Source organism: Pristiophorus japonicus, chromosome 12, assembly GCF_044704955.1.
Source record: "Pristiophorus japonicus isolate sPriJap1 chromosome 12, sPriJap1.hap1, whole genome shotgun sequence".
NCBI lineage: Eukaryota > Metazoa > Chordata > Chondrichthyes > Pristiophoridae > Pristiophorus > Pristiophorus japonicus.
Genome location: NC_091988.1, coordinates 93,727,774 through 93,751,125, shown reverse-complemented (window position 1 = coordinate 93,751,125; position 23,352 = coordinate 93,727,774). Strand labels below are relative to the sequence as shown.

The following is a 23,352-nucleotide window of genomic DNA, read 5'->3' as shown; positions in this document are numbered from 1 at the left end:
TCCCGCCATCTTGGAAATCAGTCTGGTGAACCTTCGCTGCACTCCCTCAATAGCAAGAATGTCCTTCCTTAGGTTAGGAGACCAAAACTGTACACAATACTCCAGGTGTGGCCTCACCAATGCCCTGTACAACTGTAGCAACACCTCCCTCCCTCTGTACTCAAATTCCCTCGCTATGAAGGCCAACATGCCATTTGCTTTCTTAACCGCCTGCTTTACCTGCATGCCAACCTTCAATGACTGATGTACCATGACACCCAGGTCTCGTTGCACCTCCCCTTTTCCTAATCTGTCACCATTCAGATAATAGTCTGTCTCTCTGTTTTTACCACCAAAGTGGATAACCTCACATTTATCCACATTATACTTCATCTGCCATGCATTTGCCCACTCACCTAACCTATCCAAGTCACTCTGCAGCCTCATAGCATCCTCCTCGCAGCTCACACTGCCACCCAACTTAGAGTCATCCGCAAATTTGGAGATACTACATTTAATCCCCTCGTCTAAATCATTAATGTACAGTGTAAACAGCTGGGGCCCCAGCACAAAACCTTGCGGTACCCCACTAGTCACTGCCTGCCATTCTGAAAAGTACCCATTTACTCCTACTCTTTGCATCCTGTCTGACAACCAGTTCTCAATCCATGTCAGCACACTACCCCCAATCCCATGTGCTTTAACTTTGCACATTAATCTCTTGTGTGGGACCTTGTCGAAAGCCTTCTGAAAGTCCAAATATACCATATCAACTGGTTCTCCCTTGGCCACTCTACTGGAAACATCCTCAAAAAATTCCAGAAGATTTGTCAAGCAGGATTTCCCTTTCACAAATACATGCTGACTTGGACCTATCATGTCACCTCTTTCCAAATGCGCTGCTATGACATCCTTAATAATTGATTCCATCATCTTACCCACTACCGATGTCAGGCTGACCAGTCTATAATTCCCTGTTTTCTCTCTCCCTCCTTTTTTAAATTGGTTACATTGGCTACCCTCCACTCGATAGGAACTGATCCAGAGTCAATGGAATGTTGGAAAATGACTGTCAATGCATCCGCTATTTCCAAGGCCACCTCCTTAAGTACTCTGGGGTGCAGTCCATCAGGCCCTGGGGATTTATCGGCCTTCAATCCCAATAATTTCCGCAACACAATTTCCCGACTAATAAGGATTTCCCTCAGTTCCTCCTCCTTACTAGACCCTCTGACCCCTCTTATATCCGGAAGGTTGTTAATGTCCTCCTTAGTGAATACCGAACCAAACTACTTGTTTAATTGGTCCGCCATTTCTTTGTTCCCCGTTATGACTTCCCCTGATTCTGACTGCAGGGGACCTATGTTTGTTTTTACTAACCTTTTTCTCTTTACATATCGATAGAAACTTTTGCAATCCGTCTTAATGTTCCCTGCAAGCTTCTTCTCGTACTCCATTTTCCCTGCCCTAATCAAACCCTTTGTCCTCCTCTGCTGAGTTCTAAATTTCTCCCAGTCTCCGGGTTCACTACTATTTCTGGCCAATTTGTATGCCACTTCCTTGGCTTTAATACTATCCCTGAATTCCCTTGATAGCCACGGTTGAGCCACCTTCCCTTTTTTATTTTTACGACAGACAGGAATGTACAATTGTTGTAGTTCATCCATGCGGTCTCTAAATGTCTGCCATTGCCCATCTACAGTCAACCCCTTAAGTATCATTCGCCAATCTATCCTAGCCAATTCACACCTCATACCTTCAAAGTTACCCTTCTTTAAGTTCTGGACCTTGGTCTCTGAATTAACTGTTTCATTCTCCATCCTAATGCAGAATTCCACCATATTATGGTCACTCTTCCCCAAGGGGCCTCGCACAACGGGATTGCTAATTAATCCTCTCTCATTATACAACACCCAGTCTCAGATGGCCTGCCCCCTAGTTGGTTCCTCGACATATTGGTCTAGAAAATCATCCCTTATGCACTCCAGGAAATCCTCCTCCATCGTATTGCTTCCAGTTTGGTTAGCCCAATCTATGTGCATATTAAAGTCACCCATTATAACTGCTGCACCCTTATTGCATGCACTCCTAATTTCCTGTTTGATGCCATCCCCAACATTACTACTACTGTTTGGAGGTCTGTACACAACTCCCGATAACGTTGTTTGCCCTCTGGTGTTCTGCAGCTCTACCCATATAGATTCCACATCATCCAAGCTAATGTCCATTCTAACTATTGCATTAATCTCCTCTTTAACCAGCAATGCTACCCCACCTCCTTTTCCTTTTATTCTATCCTTCCTGAATATTAAATACCCTTGGATGTTGAGTTCCCAGCCCTGATCATCCTGGAGCCACGTCTCTGTAATCCCAATCACATCATATTTGTTAACATCTATTTGCACAGTTAATTCATCCACCTTATTACGGATACTCCTTGCATTAAGACACAAAGCCTTCAGGCTTATTTTTTTAACACCCTTTGTCCTTTTAGAATTTTGCTGTACAGTGGCCCTTTTTGTTTTTTGTCTTGGGTTTCTCTGCCCTCCACTTTTCCTCATCTCCTTTCTGTCTCCTTTTTGTTTCCCTCTGTCTGCCTGCATAGGTTCCCATCCCCCTGCCATATTAGTTTAACTCCTCCCCAACAGCACTTGCAAACACTCCCCCTAGGACATTGGTTCCGGTCCTGCCCAGGTGCAGACCGTCCGGTTTGTACTGGTCCCACCTCCCCCAGAACCGGTTCTAATGCCCCAGGAATTTGAATCCCTCCCTGCTGCACCACGTATTCATCTGTGCAATCCTGCGATTCTTACTCTGACTAGCACGTGGCACTGGTAGCAATCCTGAGATTACTAAACTTCTGGGTGTGGTTTATCCTAACTCTGGGAAGATGTATCACGTTCTTCCAACCCCTTTTAGTTAAACTAATATGGCAGGGGGATGGGAACCTATGCAGGGAGACAGAGGGAAACAAAAAGGAGACAAAAACAAAAGACAGAAAGGAGATGAGGAAAAGTGGAGGGCAGAGAAACCTAAGATAAAAAACAAAAAGGGCTACTGTACAGCAAAATTCTAAAAGGACAAAGGGTGTTAAAAAACAAGCCTGAAGACTTTGTGTCTTAATGCAAGGAGTATCCGTAATAAGGTGGATGAAAACCGGAAGTCACGACAATGTCACTATTCACATCATACCCAATAAACCTGTTAACAACCTGTGACCCACATACAATGCCCCATCTATGGTGGGGCGGGGTTAAGGTCAGGAACTTGGGCTGGGGGGCATGAACATGGGCTGGGGAAGGCTTGCACTTGGGCTGGGGGGGGGGGGTAGGGACCCTGGGTGGGGGGGGGGGGAAGAGAGGTAAGGAACTTGGGCGGTGGGGGGGGAAACTTGGGATGGGGGTGTCACGGATTTGGGAGTCTTTTGCTGGGAGCTCTATCCTCTCTGTGACTGCTTGCAGGGGAGTTCTGAAGTCAGAATGGCTTGAATTACACTTTGTAAAGTCACGCAGGACTTAGGCTGGACGGTTCCAATTACACATTCCAGAGATGGTGGTTCATCCTCCAAGGCGACCAATCAGCAATCAGGTCATGTGATAATGGAGAGCCAAACAGCCAGAAACACAGTGCAAATAACTGGATCCTTAAATCAAAGTCTGTCTTTCTTTCTAATACTGTATCTCCTTATGTGGCTCCGTCTAAATGTTTGTGAAGTGCCTTGGGACATTCTACTACGTTAAAGGCATTATATAAATGCAAGTTGTTGTTATTCATTCTTGGGATGTGGGCATTGCTGGCATGGGCAGCATATATTGCCCATCCCTCGTCGCCCTTTGATACAACTGAGTGTCTTGCTGGGCCACTTCAGAGGGAAGTTAAGACTCAACGTCTGGGAGTCAGGTATAAGCCAGACTGGGTAAGGCTGGTAGGTTTCCTTCCCTCAAGGACCTAAGTGAACCAGTTGGGTTTTTGCGACAATATGGCAGCTTCATGGTCACTTTTACAGATATCAGCTCTTATTTTACCTCAGATTTTTTAAATACTGAATTCAAATTATCAAACTGCCATGGTGGGATTCGAACTCACCTTCTCTAAATTATTAGTCTGAGCCTCTGCATTATGAGCCCAGTAACATAACTCCTACACTGCCATGCCCGGAAGTGCTGGCACGCTGCTCAGCTCCAGAGGGTCAATGCAAGCCAATCTTGTACTCAGCCGGTGTCCACTTGTCCAACAATGGACAGTGATGAGGAGCAGGAGTTCGGCTGATTTTTCTTCCTTCCTAATCGAAGGCACTGAGGCCAAGTATCATCATTATTATCATAGGCAGTCCCTCGAAACGAGGATGACTTGCTTCCACGCCAAAAAGGGATGAGTTCACAGGTGTATCAATGAGGGATCTAATATTCCAGGTACTAAACTACATATTGAAGGGTGGAAGATACCTGTGCGTGGATTTTTTTTAACGTGTGGTGGCCGTTGCACACGGGCTTGACAGAGCTAGGTCCAGTGGTAAGGATTAACCAAGGCAACTGGAGACCTGCTCTGCTGCACGGACCTAGTGCGCACATACATTGCAGTGTGGGCTGGCCCGTGCTGCCCCTAGGCCCACGCCTCTCCTGGGCCACGATCACGTCCCTCTGCAATCTCTCGCCGTTCCTTCATAGAAACATAGAAAATAGGAGCAGTAGTAGGCCATTCGACCCTTCGAGTCTGCACTGCCATTCAATATGATCATGGCTGATCCTCTGTCTCAATACCATATTCCCGCTTTTTCCCCTTACCCCTTGATGCCTTTTGTTTCTAGAAATCTATCTATCTCCCTCTTAAATATATTCAGTGATTGGCCTCCACAGCCTTGTGTGGTAGAGAATTCCATCGGTTCACCACCTTCTAAGTGAAAAAATTTCTCCTCATCTCGGTCCTAAATTTCCTACCCATATCCTGAGACTGTGACCCTTGTTCTAGACTTTCCAGCCAGAGGGAAACATCCTCCCCACATCCAGTCTGTCCAACCCAGTCAGAATTTTATATGTTTCAATGAGATCCCGTCTCATTCTTATAAACTCTAGTGAATACAGGCCTAGTCGACAATCTCTCCTCATACGACAGTCTTGCCATCGCAGGAATCAGTCTGGTGAACCTTTGCTGCACTCCCTCAATGGCAAGTATATTCTTTCTTAGGTAAGGAGACCAAAACTACACACAATACTCCAGGTGCGGTCTCACCAAGCCCCTGTATAACTGTAGTAAGACATCTTTGCTCCTGTACTCAAATCCTCTTGCAATGAAGGCTAACATACCATTTGCCTTCCTAACTGCTTGCTGCACCTGCATGTTTGCTTTCAATGACTGGTGTACAAGGACACCCAGGTCCCTCTGTACATCGACACTTCCCAAGCCATCACCATTTAAATAGTACTTTGTCCTTATGTTTTTCTGACCAAAGTGGATAACTTCACATTTATCCACATTATACTGCATCTGCCATATGTTTGTCCACTCACTCAACCTATCTAAATCGCCTTGCAGCCTCCTCACAACCCCACCTAGTTTTGTGTCGTCAGCAAACTTGGAAATATTACATTTGATTCCCTCATCCAAATCATTTATATATATTGTGAATAGCTGGGGTCCAAACACTGATTCCTGTGGTACCCCACTAGTCACTGCGCGCCACCCCGAAAAATACCCATTTATTCCTACTCTCTGTTTCCTGTCAGTTAACCAATTTTCAATCTATGCCAGTACATGACCCCAATCCCATGTGCTTTAATTTTGCACACTAACCTCTTATGTGGGACTTTATCAAAGGCCTTCTGAAAATCCAAATACACTGCATCCACTGATTCTCCCTTATCTATCCTTCGCCCCGACCGCACCACTCCTGCTGTACCTGCCCACGCTCCAATCACCGGCCTGGACCTCAATGACGTCCCCCTTAATATCCCCACTGCTGACCCAGCTGAGATGAACTAACTCCGTACAGGGGGATAAAAACAGAAAATGTTGGCCATCTCAGCAGGTCAGGCAGCATCTGTGGAGAGAAACAGAGTTACGCTTCAGGAGATCCGAAACGTTAGCTCTGTTTCTCTCCACAGATGTTACCTGACCGGCAGAGATTTCCAGCACTTTTGTTTTTTTAAATCAGATTCCAGCATCTGCAATATTTTGCTTTTGTATCAATACAGTGGGATCTTGCTCCATAGAGGCGAGGATCGCAACGGGTGGTGAATTTACCAACCCAGCCACTAGAGGCACGCTCCCTGCCCCTCAGTGACCCCCCCACCACCCGTGCCCCCCCCCCCATGCCACATACTATCCCGGCCCAACAGGACAAGAATGTGATCGCTTCGGCAGCACATATACTAAAATTGGAACAATACAGAGAAGATTAGCAAGCTGATGCGCAGTGCCTTCTGTCACATGTTAAATGCCACCTAATTTTATAAAGAGGCTGTAAGGAAAAGGGAATTTCAACCCAAAATGTCACATTGTGACAGTTCGCCCCATTATCCCATGCATGGACTGTGTTAACCCCACGGCAATCAGGAGAAATCTGACCCTCGGGCCCTCCCCTCCTCGACTCCTCTCAACACCTCATGCTTGGTCAATCACATCATCATTATCATAGGCGGTCCCTCGAACGAGGATGACTTGCTTCCACAAGAGTTCACAGATGTTTCAATGAAGGACCCGATGTTCCAGTCCTGAACTTCAGTTGAGGGGGTGGAAGATGCCTGTGCATGGATTTTTTTAAAACGTGTGATGGCCATTGCACATCAGCCACCACACAGGCTCGACAGAGCTAGGCCTTTATCCAGTGGTAAGGGTTGAACTGGAGGCCCAAGGCGACTGGAGACCTGCTCTGCTGATCACACACTGTTAGTGACGGCCGCAGTGGACTTGCATTGATGTTGAGTGGGTCTCCCCGGCCCCCCAAAGGGCGCACGGCAATGGGACCCGTTGGCGCCTGAGGCAGGAACTAGGAAGGAGAAAAGGAAAAGAGGGAGAAAAAAAAAGTTTCACCCTGTAACTGAGCATTACACCTGCCCCCCCAAAAATAATGTAAGTTCTGGTGTTGAAATCCAGAACCAGATTGACCTGTCTGAGGGATCAGTGCAGCTGTAAATCAATACATTTCACATTGAACGGACCATAGGTTCTTTTAGTACCTTGCTTATCCAACCCTACAACAAAATAAATGGCCAAATAGTCCAGCTCCTGACATTGCATGGGGACTTTTCATTAAAACTGTGCGATTTACTGGGCCACAGAAATGAATATACCTCTACAATCCCATAAATCATTCATCTAGAGATTGTAGATAAGAGAGAAAGGCATAAAGTCAAGATTAGACGAGGTACTACAAAGCTAGGTTCCACCGAACCAATGTGGCCCTATATCACTGAGAGGTACTGGGGTGACGTGGGCCAAGGTGGCAGCAGGAGAGGACACTCCAAGTCAACTGGTGTCAACTCAAATGAGTTTCTTCGTGTTGACGGGTCCTTCAGAGGAAATACCCCCGCTTCTCCCCCTCTTTCTCCACCCCCCAAAAAAACTTTTCAGTGGCATTGTAGAGCACACAGCACTTGGATAAAAGCTCAAACTGACTTCTGAAGACTTTCTCACTCTTGTGGGCTAAAAGGTAAATACCTGAGCTCCCCCCGCTGATGATTCAGTTGGTAAATTCCACAGAGCTATCCGCCCGTGAGTTAGTTGCTCTCAGACAGGACAGCGTTTGGGGTGATACAATGGCCCTCAGAATTTTGGGGGAGGGAGGCAGGAACGGGAGTGAAATATAAGCCAAGGATTCGATAGAGTAGATATGGAGAAGCTATTTTCTTTGCTGGGGGAATCCAAAGCAAGGGGACATAATGTTACAATTAAAGCCAGGCTATTTAGTAGCCCAAAGTGTGCTGGTTATCTGGATCTCTCCCCAAAAAGTTGCGGACTCTGGGGGTCAATTGAAACTTTCAAGACTGAGGTCAAAAAGTTTTATTGGAAAGAAGAAAGACATGGATTTATATAGCGTCTTTCACGACCACCGGACATCGCAAAGTGCTTTACTGCCAATGAAGTACTTTTGTAATGTGGGAAACGCGGCAGCCAATTTGTGCACAGCAAGCTCCCACAAGCAGCGATTATGATTATTCAAGACATAACAAAGAGTCAAACTAGATACTGCAAGCTCAAAGTAAGGTGTGACCGTAGTCCTTTATTACAGATCTCAGAGTGCCTCTCCAGCCTATGAGGCCTCCTTATATACAGGTGCTCCCAAGGGATTGTGGGATTCCTTGAGACTCCAGGGGATAAGCCCTCTGGTGGTTAGACATGGTATTTACAGGTTTACATACATACCAATGTTAATGACCAGATAATCTGGTTTTCTTATGTTGATTGAGGGATAAACATTGGCCAGGACACCGGGGACAGCTCCCCTGCTCCTTTTCAAAACAGTGCCATGGGATCTTTTACATCCACTTGAGAGAACAGACGGGATTAGGTAAGGGTAATAAGGGAGATGGAACCAAGGCAGGTAAATGGAGTTGCGGTACAACTCAGCCATGACCTAATTGAATAGGGAACAAGCTCGAGGGGCTGAATGATCTATTCCTGTTGCTATGTTCTACAGTTACCACTCCTGATGCTGTCCAGTGACTCCTGCTGCAAAGTGTGAATATGCGTCATGAGGTGAGGCAGGATCATGCTCATTTGTCCAGCTCTGCATGGTCAAATGGCCTGCCAACAATCATATACAGCAGACACCTCAAATCGCTGGACAAATACAACCAACAATGTCTCCGCAAGATCCTGAAAATCCCCTGGGAGGATAGATGCACCAGCTCCGTAGGGTAGGCCACATTGTCCGCAAGCCCGACACAAGACTCCCAAATCAAGCGCTCTACTCAGAACTCCTACATAGCAGGCGAGCTCCAGGTGGACAGAGGAAATGTTTCAAGGACACCCTCAAAGCCACCTTGATAAAGTGCAACATCCTCACCGATACCTGGTAGTCCTCGGCCAAAGACCGCCCTAAGTGGAGGAAGAGCATCCAGGAGGGCGCTGAGCACCGAGTCTCGTCGCCGAGAGCATGCAGAAAACCAGACTCCCCACCCACCCTTTCCTTCAACGACTGTCTGTCCCACCTGTGACAGAGACTGTAATTGGACTGTACAGACACCTGAGAACTCACTTTTAGAATGGAAGCAAGTCTTCCTCGATTTCGAGGGACTGCCTATGATGAAACAGTGAAACTATACTGTAAGAGTAAATGTATAGATATACTGTAACAGTGAACATATAGGTATACTGTAACAGTGAATGTATAGCCACTGAATCTATAGACAGTAAATGTATAGTCAGTGAATGTACAGAGAGTGCAAGTATATTGTAACAGTGAATGTGTAGTCAGTGAATGCATAGATCACCTTATCAGTAACATTGTCAGGGAATTTTCAAGGCCCGTTTGCATTTACACAAGCAACAGCCAACAATATTGCAAGAAAAGTAAGAATTTATTTTTGATTAAGCCTTAGTGAAGCCTCTTGGGACTATTTTTCTACATTAATGGTGCAAATATAAATGCAAGTTATTGTTGGTGGAATCCTATTCGAAGAAAGCTTCCATTCATCATCATTATCATCATAGGCAGTCCCTCGGAATAGAGGAAGACTTGCTTCCACTCTTAGAATGAGTCCTTAGGTGACTGAACAGTCCAATAGGAGAGCCACAGTCCCTGCCACAGGTGGGACAGACAGTCATTATGGGTAAGGGAGGGCGGGACACGTTTGCCCTTCTGTTCCTTCCGCTGCCTGCGCTTGATTTCTGCATGCACTCAGCGATGAGACTCAAGGCGCTCAGCACCCTCTCGGATGCACTTCCTCCACTCAGGGCAGTCTTTGGCCAGGGACTCCCAAGTGTCAGTGGGGATGCCGTACTTTATCAGGGAGGTTTTGAGGGTGTTCTTGTAACGTTTCCTCTGTCCACCCTTGGCTCGTTTACCATGAAGGAGTTCAGAGTAGAGCGCTTGCTTTGGGCGTCTCATGTCTGGCATGTGAACTATGTGGCCTGCCCAGCGGAGCTGACCAAGTGTGGTCAGTGCTTCGATGCTGGGGATGTTGGCCTGGTCGAGGACGCTAATGATGGTGCGTCTGTCCACCCAGGGGATTTGTAGGACCTTGCGGAGACATCGTTAGTGGTATTTCCCCAGCGACTTGGTGTCTACTGTACATGGTCCATGCCTCTGAGCCATACAGGAGGGCGGGTATTACTACAGCCCTGTAGACCATGAGCTTGGTGGCAGAGTTGAGGGCTTGGTATTCGAACACTCTTTTCCTCAGGTGGCCGAAGGCTGCAGTGGCGCACTGGAGGCGGTGTTGAATCTCATCAATGTCTGTTCTTGTTGATAAGAGGCTCCCGAGGTATGGGAAATTGTCCACATCGTCCAGGGCTGCGCCATGGATCTTGATGACTGGACGGCAGTGCTGTGCGGTGAGGACAGGCTGGTGGAGGACCTTTGTCTTACGGATATTTAGCATAAGGCCCATGCTTTCGTATGCCTCAGTAAATATGTCGACTATATCCTGGAGTTCAGCCTCTGAATGTGCGCAGACGCAGGAGTCGTTCACGTCTTTTCAATGATAAACACAACCCAGTTCCTGCTTACATTCTTATCCCTAAAGTTTTTATTCGGGTTTACTTTCTCCATGCTGCTGAAACCAAGATTCATCGCACATTTCTTTTCTAACTCATTCTTACCAATTCCTCTAAATTGTGGTACTTCTCGCCTCACTCAGTCATCCCCACAATCTACCGGCTTTCAAAAGGCCAGTCTTGGCATCAGCGAACACCACTTCTCGATTTCCCTCAGCCCACAATATAAAAAATATTGAACGCTCAACAATATCTAACTCAGCAACCAGCCGGAAAGGTTGTTAATGCAAGCAGTATTGGTGGGATGAATATTTCTAGCTATTTATGGAAGGAGTGCTCCTTTCTAATGCATAAACAGCTCACAGAGCTACAGAAAGCCCTGCGATATGTATGTGTCAGCAGAAATGGCTCCGTTTTGCAAACACAGAGAAAGCACACCATTTAAATAATTCATCACAAACGCAGCCTCCTATTAATAGAGATTAGCATAAAACCTGCATCAGTGAGAGACCAGATGGTGCAGCGGATGATGTAAATAAATATACAAAAAAAATCTCTCTGTATATGTACGATGCAATATATATGATTAGTTTTTGTCTGTAACGCACTTTGAGGTTATGAAAGACGCTATAGAAATGCAAGTTATTCCTTTCTTTGTTATAAAAACTTCGCCAGGAAATTCCTTGGAGCTGCCCCTGTTCACCCAGCATAATTTCACCAGAAGTGCGGCGGAAACCCTATTTACTTCCAGTAAAGTAACGCCTGTATCTCTGTACACTCCCTGCCCGTTGCACACTATTTCATGCAAATTCCTGGGCCATTGCCTTTTACATGCAATAATGTTCCTGCCACATGCTCTAAAATTACCTCCCTAAATCTCTCCACCGCTCTCTCCTCCTTTAAGATCCTCCTTAAAACTCACCTCTTTGAACAAGCATTTTGTCACACCTCCCAACATCTCTTCCTTTGGTTCAGCAGCCAATTTTCTCTTGATTACGCCACCTTTTTCTACATTAAATGTGTAACATAAAAGCAAACATCATGGGGGATTCTGGAGTGTATAAAAGGTGCTATGTTTCACGTATATTCCTCACACATGGGATGTACACCGTCATACATAGAAATCGCTGACTCCAAACAAATGTCTCAAAGCTCCTTCCAGAACCTTTCACCAGACACGTTCGCCCCTCTTCCACTCTCCCAGCCGAGCAATCTCCCTCCCAACAGCCTTACCTATGATGCACCATGAATAATACCACGAGGCGGTCCCTCGAACGAGGATGACTTGCTTCCATGAGTTCACAGATGTTTCAATGAAGGACCCGATGTTCCAGTCCTGAACTCCAATTGAGGGGGTGGAAGATGCCTGTGCGTGGATTGTTTTTAACATGTGGTGACCGTTGCACACCAGCCACCACACGGGCTGGTCCAGTGGCAAGCGTTAATCAGGATGACTGGAGAACAGCTCTGCTGCACGGACCTCATGCACACACGTATCGCATTGTGGGCAGATCCGTGCTGCTCTTCTGGGCCCCGTACCCTCATCTGTCGCACCTCCGCCACAATCTCTCGCCGCTCCTCCGCCATAAACATTCACCGCATGTCGCCACAAACACTCACCACTCATCCGCCCAGACCTTCCCACTCCTCTGTACCTGGGCTCTGCTGATGTTTCTGTCCATGCTCCAAAATGGCGACCAGGGTTTTGATGACGTCATCCAGTCGCCCACCTCAAAATCGGCGCACACTTGGAGCAGCTCTAGATGGAGGTTGAAGTGGTACGCTGCTCCAGCTCCTTTATCTCCTGACCTGTGGAGATTTTCTCTCACAGGTCGGGGGGCCACGACGTCCCAGGCCCACTGCTCCAGCTTTTTCCAAAAATGAGTTCTCAGATGACTGAACAGTCTCTGTCACAGGCGGGACAGACAGTGGTTGAAGGAAAGGATGGGTGGGGAGTCTGGTTTTGCCGCATGCTCCTTCCGCTGCTTGCGCTTGTTTGCTGCATGCTCTTGGCGACGAGACTCAAGGTGTTCAGCGCCCTCCCGGATATTCTTCCTCCACTTAGGGCGGTCTTTGGCCAGGGATTCCCAGGTGCCAGTGGGGATGTTGCACTTTATCAAGGAGGCTTTGAGGGTGTCCTTGAAACATTTCCTCTGCCCACCTGGGGTAGAAAACACTCAACCTCCAACAGGCCACCATCTTCTTGTGGGGAACTAAAAATGTAACAGATTTCCAGTGTTATCCTGATGAAGTTCGTTCCTCTGAGTTAACACCAGTAGGAGCTAGGTTCGTGCACCCAATTAAATAAAGAGTTACATTTATTTGGCGCCTTTCATGACCTCAGAACATCTCAAGGTGCTTTACAGCCAATTAAGTACTTTGAAGTGTAGTCACTGTTGTAATGTAGGAAACGTGGTAGCCAATTTGCACACAGCAAGCTTCCAAACAACAAGTAAATAAATGACCAGATCATCTGTTTTGTGTGTTGGCTGAGGGATAAACATTGACCAGGACACTGAGGAGAACGCCCCTGTTCTTCTTCGAATAGTGCCACAAGATCTTTTATGTCCATCTGGGATTGCAGACAGGGCCTCGTTTTAACATTTCATCCAAAAGACAGCACCTCGACAGTGCAGCACTCTCTCAGTGCAACACTGGAGTGTCAGCCTAGATTTTGTGCTCAAATCTCTATAGTGGGACTTGGAACCCACGACCATCTGACTCTGAGGCGAGAGTGCTACCCATTGAGTTATACTATCAGCTCCACATTGCTCTGTGGTCAGGCAAACCAGAGCTGTGTGTGCTTGCCTCTACACATGTGCTCCACTTACTAGTATCCAAACGCAGATTAAATGTGCAATGGGATTGAAGAGCTGACAGTCAACTCTTGTTATACAGAATTTCTGATGTTCACATCAGAACACTTACTGCACTGTTCATGAGCACACTGGGTGTTAAATAAAATAAAGTGATTAATGCCTTCATAAAAAGGATATAAATGAGAATTGGGTAAGGATGTGTTCGGATGTAAACTTTAGAGTATCTGCCCTAATCAGCTTAAAAATGAGTCTGGGTATAAACAATGTCTGCAATTGAACCAAAACTATTTTACACAACGATTAACCACTCTGGAATCTGGCATGCACTGCCTGAAAGGGTGGTGGAGGCAGATTCAATCGTGGCTTTCAAGAAGGGAATTGGATTAGTAACTGATGGAACAAAATTTGCGGGGCTACGGGGAAAGGGCGGTGAGTGTGGCTAGCTGAAGTGCAGAGAGCCGGCACGGGCTCAATGGGCCGAATGACCTCCTTTTGTGTTGTAATGATTCTATGATAACTTCAGCAAATCTAAGAGACATTTTGTCTTATTAGTTTTACACAAGCGTTAACCATGCCACTATAATAGCAATCAGAGGAATCACACATGATCGCATTGTGTTCATTCACTGACATCACCAGCTCTAATCTCTTGGTTATGAAGTTTGGTTAGTGGGCTACCTAATGATGGACCTGATGTCCTAGTCAGCCCTGAGCGAACCGAATGGGGGAAGATCGTCGAGGGGATGACTGGCCTACCAGACGGATCACTCGTCTGCAACCTAGGCATTGAATTCAGACACAACGAAGGCATGTGGCTAGTTCATTTGTTTTTGGTGGTGTTGGTTGATGGATAACCATTGGCCAGGACAGAAATTCCTATCTCCTTTACATCCAGTAGACGGGGCTTCAATTTAATGTCTCAACGGAACAATGGCACCTCCGACAATACAGCACTGCCCCAGTCCCCAGTACTGCACTGAAATGTCAGCCCAGATTATGTCTTCAAGTCTGTGGGAGTGGGGATTTGACTCAGGGGTGAGAGTGTTATTACATAGTTACATAAATAGGTCTATTAGTGTTTATGTTCCACACAATCATGGAGCCAAGGCTGGCAATGGGCCAAGCTGTGGGTTCCAGTCATCGACCTTATATTGCATAAACCTGTCAAAATGCATATCTAGCTTTCAAACCACAATTACACTGGGGGGGGGGAAGGGAAGTTTCAGCTAATTAAGGAACTTAAAACACACATTGGCAGGAGACAGAACAGGGATAATGGGCAGGTGCTCTAAATTGCAGATTGTGATTAGTGGTGTCCCGCAGGGATATGTGTTGGGGCCTCAACTATTCACCGTTTGTATTAACAACTTAGATGATGGGATAGAAGGCCATATATCCAAGTTTGCTGATGACACAAAAGTAGACGGCATTGTAAGCAGTGTAGATGGAAACATAAAATGATAAAGAGATATTAATAGATTAAGCGAATGGGTAAAAATGTAGCAAATGAATTTCAATGTAGGCAAATGAGGTCATCCACTTTGGACCTAAAATGGATAGAACAGGGTACTTTCTAAATGGTGAAAAGCTCGAAACAGTGGAGGTCCAAATAGACTTGGGGATCCACGTACATAGATCATTAAAATGTCATGGACAAGTACAAAAAATAATCAAAAAGACAAATGGTATGCTGGCTTTTAAATCTAGAGGACTAGAATACGAGGGGTAGAAGTTATGCTACAGCTGTATAAAGCCCTGGTTAGCCCACACCTGGAGTACTGTGAGCAGTTCTGGGCACCACAGCTTAGGAAGGATATATTGGCCTTGGAGAGAGTGCAGCGTAGGTTTACCAGAATGATACCCGGACTCCAAGGGTTAAATTACAAGAGTGTAAACAAACTTGGGTTGTATTCCCTGGACTTTAAAATGTTAAGGGATGATGTGATCGAAGTTTTCAGGATATTAAGAAAAACAGATAGGGTAGATAGAGAGAAACGATTTCCATTGGTTGGGGAGTCTAGGACTATAGTCTAAAAATTAGAGCCAGACCTTTCAAGTGGTAGAAGTTTGGAACTCTCTTCCGCAAATGGCAACTGATGCTAGATCAATTGTTAATTTTAAATCTGAAATTGATAGCTTTTTGTTAACCAAAGATATTAAGGGATTATGGGGCAAAGGCAGGTTTATGGAGTTAGGTCACAGATCAGCCATAATCTCATTGAATGGCAGAACTAGCTCCAGGGGCTAAATGGCCTACTCTTTGAATCTTGAAATTTACAGCACAGAAGGAGGCCATCTCAGACCATCGTGTCCACGTCAGCCGACCAAAATCTATCCAGCCTAATCCCACTTTCCAGCTCTTGGCTCGTAGCCCTGTAGGTTACCGCACTTCAAGTGCACATCCAAGCACTTTTTAAATGCGGTGAGGGTTTCTACCTCTACTACATTTTCAGGCAGTGAGTTCTAGATCCCCACCACACTCTGGATGAAAACATTTCCCCTCAAATCCCCTCTAAACCTCCTAGTAATTACTTTAAATCTATGCCCCCTTGTTGTTGACCTCTCTGCTAAGAGAAATAGGTCCTTCCTCTCCATTCTATCTAGGCCCCTCATAATTTTATATACCTCAATAAGATCTCTCCTCAGCTTCCTCTGTTCCAAAGAAAACAGACCCAGCCTATTCAACCTTTCCTCTTAGCTAAAATTCTCCAGTCCAGGCAACATCCTCGTAAATCTCCTCTGTACCCTCTCTCGTGCAATCACATATTTCCTGTAATGTTTTGACCAGAACTGCACGCAGTACTCTAGCTGTGCCCTAACTAGTGTTTTATACAGTTCAAGCATAACTTCCCTGCTGTTGTATTCTATGCCTCGGCTAATAAAGGCAAGTATTCCGTATGCCATCTTAACCACCTTATCTACCTGGCCTGCTACCTTCAGGGATCTGTGGACATGCACTCCAAGATCCCTTTGTTCCACTACACTTCTCAGTATCCTACCATTTATTGTGTATTCCCTTGCCTTGTTAGCCCTCCCCAAATGCATTACCTCACACTTCTCCAGATTGAATTCCATTTGCCACTGTTCTGCCCACCTGACCAGTTCACTGGTATCTTCGTGCAGTCTACAGCTTTCTTCTTCATTATCAACCACACAGCCGATTTTAGTATAATCTGCAAACTTCATAATCATAACCCCTACATTCAAATCTAAATTGTTGATATATACCACAAAAAGCAAGAAACCCAGTACTGAGCCCTGCGGAACCCCACTGGAAACAGCCTTCCAGTCACAAAAACACCCATCAACCATTACCCTTTGCTTCCTGCCTCCGAGTCAATTTTGGATCCAACTTGAAACTTTGCCCTGGATCCCATGGGCTTTTACTTTCATGGCCAGTCTGCCACGTGGGACCTTATCAAAAACCTTGCTAAAATCCATATACACTACATCATACGCACCACTCTCATCGACCCCCTTGTTACTTTGTACTCCTGTTCCAATATCCTACAGAGCCTCTGGGAAGCATCAAAGGCTATAATTCAAAGAGAATGGAGATAGGAGAGAGAACATGGGGTGGGTGGGAGGTTTACAGCACGGGGGAAAATAACACCAGCTCACCCCCGCTCCAAAAATAGAAAGGACAGGAAGAGGCTGGGAAAAGACCCATGATAATAGAGACATATCAACAATAATACTGAGTAAATGAACTGCTATTCCCAGTGTCTGATACAAAAGAATGATCCAAATCCCCGGGCACTGATGGCAAGACAAGGGGATAAATCGACAACTGCAGTCTCGGAGACAAAATCGCCCGTGAGAAAAACAATTAACTATCTCTCCCTTACAGCTTACTGCTCTCACTTGGAAGTACATCAGTGTATTGAGAGGCACCGACTCCCCAAGATCCTTAATCAGCTTCAATAAGTACCACACAAGAGTAATATCTGACACTGATCATTATTCTAATGACAGCAGACTCCTCGGCGAGGTAGAGATGGGAAATCAAAGGCTGATCTAAAGATACTTCATCAACATAATCACAGGCACACCCCGATCTGATAATAGGAGATCAGATTTCAATGTTCCTCCCTCTGTCTCTCACACCCCCACCCCCACCACACACACAACCAATACATTCACCCATCCCCTAATCCAACCCCTTCTTTGACTAATACGACTATTTATGCGATTAATTACTTTGTATTAGCGGTTTGGCAGAAAGTTCCCTATCAGTCACGGGGTTTCCTTTGATGACAAGTTGGCTCATTTATAACTTTGCCTCAAACGAAAGCTTGAAAGTGTCGAATTAACTTTTTAAAAATCAAAGCAAAAAAAACCCTCTTAACTAGGAAATAGCTGTGTTTGACTAATTCTGACAACACCGTTCTTATGACACAGAAGCACTGAGGATAATTAAACCGCGTTACAGACTCCACACTTGAAATTAGAAGCATGCTCGGGTCGAATTTTCACGTCTAAAACACTTAGCGAGAACAGTAGCAAACTCCGGTTAAAAACAGGACCGTGTCTGGGATCCTGTAATACTTGAGTCCAGCTGCTGTAACCCCCCGCCCAAATTCAATACTGTCAATTCATCGCCACAGTCACACCGTGCAGACAGATTAACATGAAGGAGCGGAGAGCCAGACAGTACCTGCTGTACGCGCTTGAACAACCCCTAACTGGCACTTGAAGGAAACCGCCAACATCTTCTTCCTCCTCCTCTTCCCCCTCCCCTTCTTCAGGATTTAGCAAAAGCAGCTGGTCATATCTCTCCACCTCAGCTCTCTCTTTCAGGTTCCTATGAGCAGAGTTCGGGGGGAATCAGAAAAGTAAATCCCTCTCTATGAGGAAGCTCTGCTGGTCAGATCACCAATCAATTCCTTCACAAATGTCAGCCTGGCTGCCATGACTGGAGGATCCTATTCAGTGTGGGGAAAGGCTAGCAAAGTGCTAGTGTGAGGCGAATAAATGATCTCAGGGCTCCTAATATTTCCAGTATCAAGGCTAATTAAATGGCTTAAAATTTGTTTTAAATGTGATAGGCAGACCATGTCCCTCAGGGGAAATCACAGCCCCAGTCAGCTTCTGCTCAGCTGCAATTACTCACAGGAGATTTTACACACCGAAAACCGGGCAATCTCCAATTTGAACCCGTGGTGACAAAATGATCATAATCGGAAATGTGTTTGTTGAAAACCAAAAATATCAATTTGAAGCTCGCCGTACCGCCGTGACTCAGTGGGTAGCACTCTCGCCTCTGAATCAGAAGGTTAAGGATTCTAGCCCCACTCCAGAGACTTGGATTACACTCCAGTGCGGTACTGAGGGAGTGCCACACTGTTGGAGGAGCTGTTTTTCGAATGAGACATTAAACCGAGGTTCCCTCTGCTCTCTCACAAGAACATAAGAAATAGGAGCAGGAGTAGGCCATTTGGCCCCTTGAGCCTGCTCCGCCATTCAATAAGATCATGGCTGATCTGATCATGGACTCAGCTCCACTTCTCTGCCCGCTCCCCATCGTCAAAAATCTGTCTATCTCCACCTCAAATATATTCAATGACCCAGTTTCCACAGCTCTCTGGGGCAGAGAATTCCATAGATTTACAACCCTCAGAGAAGAATTTTCTCCTCATCTCAGTTTTAAATGGGCGGCCCCTTATTCTAAGACTATGCCCCCTAGTTTTAGTTTCCCCGATGAGTGGAAATATCCTCTATGCATCCACCTCTCAGATGGACATGAAAGATCCCATGGCACTATTTCGAAGGTGAGCAGGGGAGATCTCCTCGGTGTCCTGGCCAATATTTATCCCTCAATCAACATCACTTAAAATCTTATTAGCTTATTGCTGTTTGTAGGAGCCTGCTGTGCGCAAATTGGATGCCGTGTTTTCTACATTATAACAGTGATCGCACTTCAAAAGAACTTCACTGGCTGTAAAGCGATGGAAAGGATATCCTGAGGTCATGAAAGGCGCCATATAAATGCAAGTCTGTCTTGTTTTTATCCCAAGGCCAGCTGTTGCGTGGAGTGAATGCCCATTTAGAACTGAGATGAGGAGAAATTTCTTCTCTGAGGGTTGTAAATCTATGGAATTCTCTGCCCCAGAGAGCTGTGGAAGTTGGGTCATTGAATATATTTAAGGTGGGGATAGTCACATTTTTGAGCGATAAATGAATGAAGGCTCTTATTGCTGCAGTTCAACTGTTGCCCCTCTGCAACCTAAATGACCCCAGACCCCATTTCTCAGTCACTGTTTCTCTCTTCTTCACCCCCCCCAACACCCCCACCCCCACCCCCACACACCTCCCCCACCCCCCACACATCTCCCCCCACACACACACCTCCCTCCACCCCCTCTACACACACCTCCCTCCACCACCTCACACACACCCACCCCTCCCCCCACACCCCCACCCCTCCCCCCACACCCCCACACACACACACATCCACACCCCCCACCCCTCCCCCCCACACACCCGCACCCCCCTCCTCCCCCCACACCCTCCCATCCCCCCCCCACACCACACCCCCCACACCCACACTACCGCCCCCCACACACACCTTCCCCCACCCCCTCCACACACACCTCCCTCCACCACCCCACACACACACACATACCTCCTCCCACCCCCACACCCCCCCACACACACACACACACCCACCCCTCCCCCCACACACCCACCCCTCCCCCCACACCTCCACACACACAGCCACACACACCCACACCCCCCCCACACACACACACACACCCCCCACACCTCCCCCCCCACACCCCCCCACACACCCGCACCCCCCCTCCTCCACCCCACACCCTCCCATCCCCCCCACACCACACCCCCCACACCCACACCACCGCCCCACACACACACCTTCCTCCACCCCCTCACACACACACCCCCACCTCCACACCTCCCCACACACACCTCCCTCCACCCCCCCACACACACCCACACCACCACCCTCACACACAAACACTCACACACACACCCCACACTCACACATACCCCCACACCACCACCCCTACACACAAACACACACACACACACACACACCCACACCACCACCCCCACACACAAACACACACACACACACACCCCACCACCCCCACACACAAACACACACACACACACCCCCACACACACACACCCACACCACCACCCCCACACACAAACACACACACACACACACACACCCACCCCACACCTCCCCCCCCCCCACCACACACACACACAGGTACGTTTTCTTTCTTTTCTTCCCCTCTGACCCTGAAGGCTGGCGCACAGTTCTCCATGTTGGCTGCCCTCCAGCATCTCAGCCAAGCGGCTATTCTCCGTATACGATCCTAGCCAGCGAACACCACCAGCCTATCCGCCCGTGGGGGCATCACAGTCCAGACCAATCCAATGTTCAGACACATGTCCTTTCCAAGAGGGGTCGCTGGACCGAAGCAGGATCCCTGGCTGGTCTTGTCCCTCTGTAATGGGCAGTTAGGCTCATGCCTCAACTGAGACCTGCTAACTCAGCGCAGCCTGGCTGAAGACGAGAGGATGTTAAATTGGCCAGAGATATTTCTTTACCATTGCTAATTCAAGCGTTTCAATTTTTTTAAACGATAGGCAAATATGCATCTCAGCCCCTCCCAGCTTCTGCAAAGCTACATTTATAGTCACCGACCGGAAACATTAACTCTGTTTCTCTCTCCACAGATGCTGCTTGGCCTGCTGCGTGTTCCCAGAATTTTCTGTTTTTATTACATTTTAGAGTGATTTTATGCTCAAATGATTTTCTGATTGATATGGTTGGTGCTAATGTTACAAGATGCACCAGTTCATTCGTTTGGCTTCAGTGGTACATGATCAATATGTCTCTACAATCCATACTGCTTCCCTTCAAAGGGATTATCTCCTGTGTTAGTCCAGAATAGTAGGCGGTAGGATCCAACACATATATCATTCAATTAAACTGAAAAGCTCTTGAAAGACAGAGATCACCTCACAATCGTTTGCAGTTCCATGTGCTGGGTCCATACAGCACGCCCGTGCTGAAGCAAACAACAAGCCCACACACACGGTCGAGATCAGGAACTCGCTGCTGGGAGACGCAACCTGGATCAAACCCAACCTCTATGTGGCACAGTGCGAGTGAACCCCAATGCCCCATGTCACTGCACTGCCTGGTGGACACCGTCTTCGCCGACTGACTTCATTCCTCCCAATGCCCACCGTAAAAGAAGGTCTCAATATTAGCAGCCAAGGTGGCTCTTCCCCCTCCAGCAAGCTCACAGCCACTCCCAAGATAACCTCGCCCCTTCTTAAAGTACCCGACGCCTCCATGGCTGATATTCTGCCAAATCAATTTACGCTTTTTTATTAAGACTGGAAAATTGTGAAGTGCCTTTGCCGCCCAGCCAAGACCTTAGCTCGCTCGGGAGGCGGGACTATCCCACACAATCCACAGCAGTTTTGAAAGCCCACTATTAAACTATGGGCCTATAGTTGGGATCGCAACACATTCCAAGCTATGGCTTTGCTTTCCAGCCAGGTGTGCTGGGAAGAGAGAAAGGACAACCGAAAACAGAGAGACAGAAAAAGGAGAGAGAGAGAGAGAGTATTACAAAAGATGTCTGTGCTATTGAAGGGGTACTCGGTACCATGGGAAGGATGTCTGAACCCTTACAGCTAATGCAGAGACAAGACGTTTCTGTAATTCCGGGTGAAGCACCAATGCTGGCCGTGTTGTGTGGCCCGAGTGACAGATGCAGCTCTCTCTCCCCTTTAGCCGTTGCAATGTTCTGCTGTAAGTTGGCACCTCGAATAGACAGCTCGAGCATGAACTGCTCAGATCCACCCTCTGTCCAGTGCTCACAAACCCTCAAACTGAACCTCAGGATAGAATGCCCCACCATACCGCTGTCAGCATGGGCTGGGGGCAGAAGATGGTCAGTGTAGTCGAGTGGGGGCGGGGGGGGGGGGGGGGGGGCAGTATGGATGAGGGGTAGGTCAGTATGGACTGGGGGTGTCAGTATGATGGGGCGGGGGTAGTATGGACTGGCGGGTGGGTGTCAGTACAGATCGGGGGGGGTCAGTATAGACAGAGGGGTCAGTATGGATGAGGGGTGGGTCAGTATGGACTGGGGGTGTCAGTATGATGGGGCGGGGGTAGTATGGACTGGCGGGTGGGTGTCAGTACAGATCGGGGGGGGGGTCAGTATAGACAGAGGGGTCAGTATGGATGTGGGAATTGGTATGGATGGGGGGTTTCAGTATAGTTAGGGGGGAAGACGAGGGTTAATAAAGACAGAAGGGGTGGAATGCAAGCATGGTCTGGGGGAGAAGAGTTGACTGGGAGGGGAGAGAAGGAATTGGGGGGGAGGGTACTGGGGAGAGGGAACTGGGGAGAGGGAACTGGGAGGGGGGAATGGATGGGGAGGGGTGCGTGGACTTGGTGGGGGGTGGGGGAGAGTAGACTTGATGGGGAGTGTGGATGGAGGGGGGAGGGGAAGACAGTGGACTGGGATACACAAATCACTAAAATTAGCGACACAGGTTAATAAGGCCATAAAAAAGCAAACCAAGCACTAGGGTTTATCTCTAGAGGGATAGAATTGAAAAGAAGTGAAGTTATGCTAAACTTGTATCGAACCTTGGTCAGACCACGCTTGGATACTGCGTACAGTTCTGGTCACCATATTATAGAAAGGATATAGAAAAACTTTGAGGGTGCAAAAAAGATTTACAAAGATGATACCAGAAATGCGAGGGTATTTCCCCTGCTAACAGGAAAGGGTGAACAGGCTGGGTCTCTTTTCTCTTGAAAGAGAAGGCTGAGAGATGACCTATTAGAGGTCTTTAAAATTGAAAGATTTTGATAGATTGGATACAGAGAAACGGG

The 23,352-nt window shown here is 47.2% G+C and overlaps 1 non-coding gene across 1 annotated transcript; it reads left to right on the top strand.

Moving 5' to 3' along the window:
- The first annotated feature begins 6,323 nt into the window (after positions 1–6,323).
- Positions 6,324–6,427, top strand: LOC139277852 (U6 spliceosomal RNA). The gene has a single exon (XR_011596163.1). It is a non-coding gene; the product is annotated as a U6 spliceosomal RNA (small nuclear RNA).
- Positions 6,428–23,352: the final 16,925 nt, after the last annotated feature.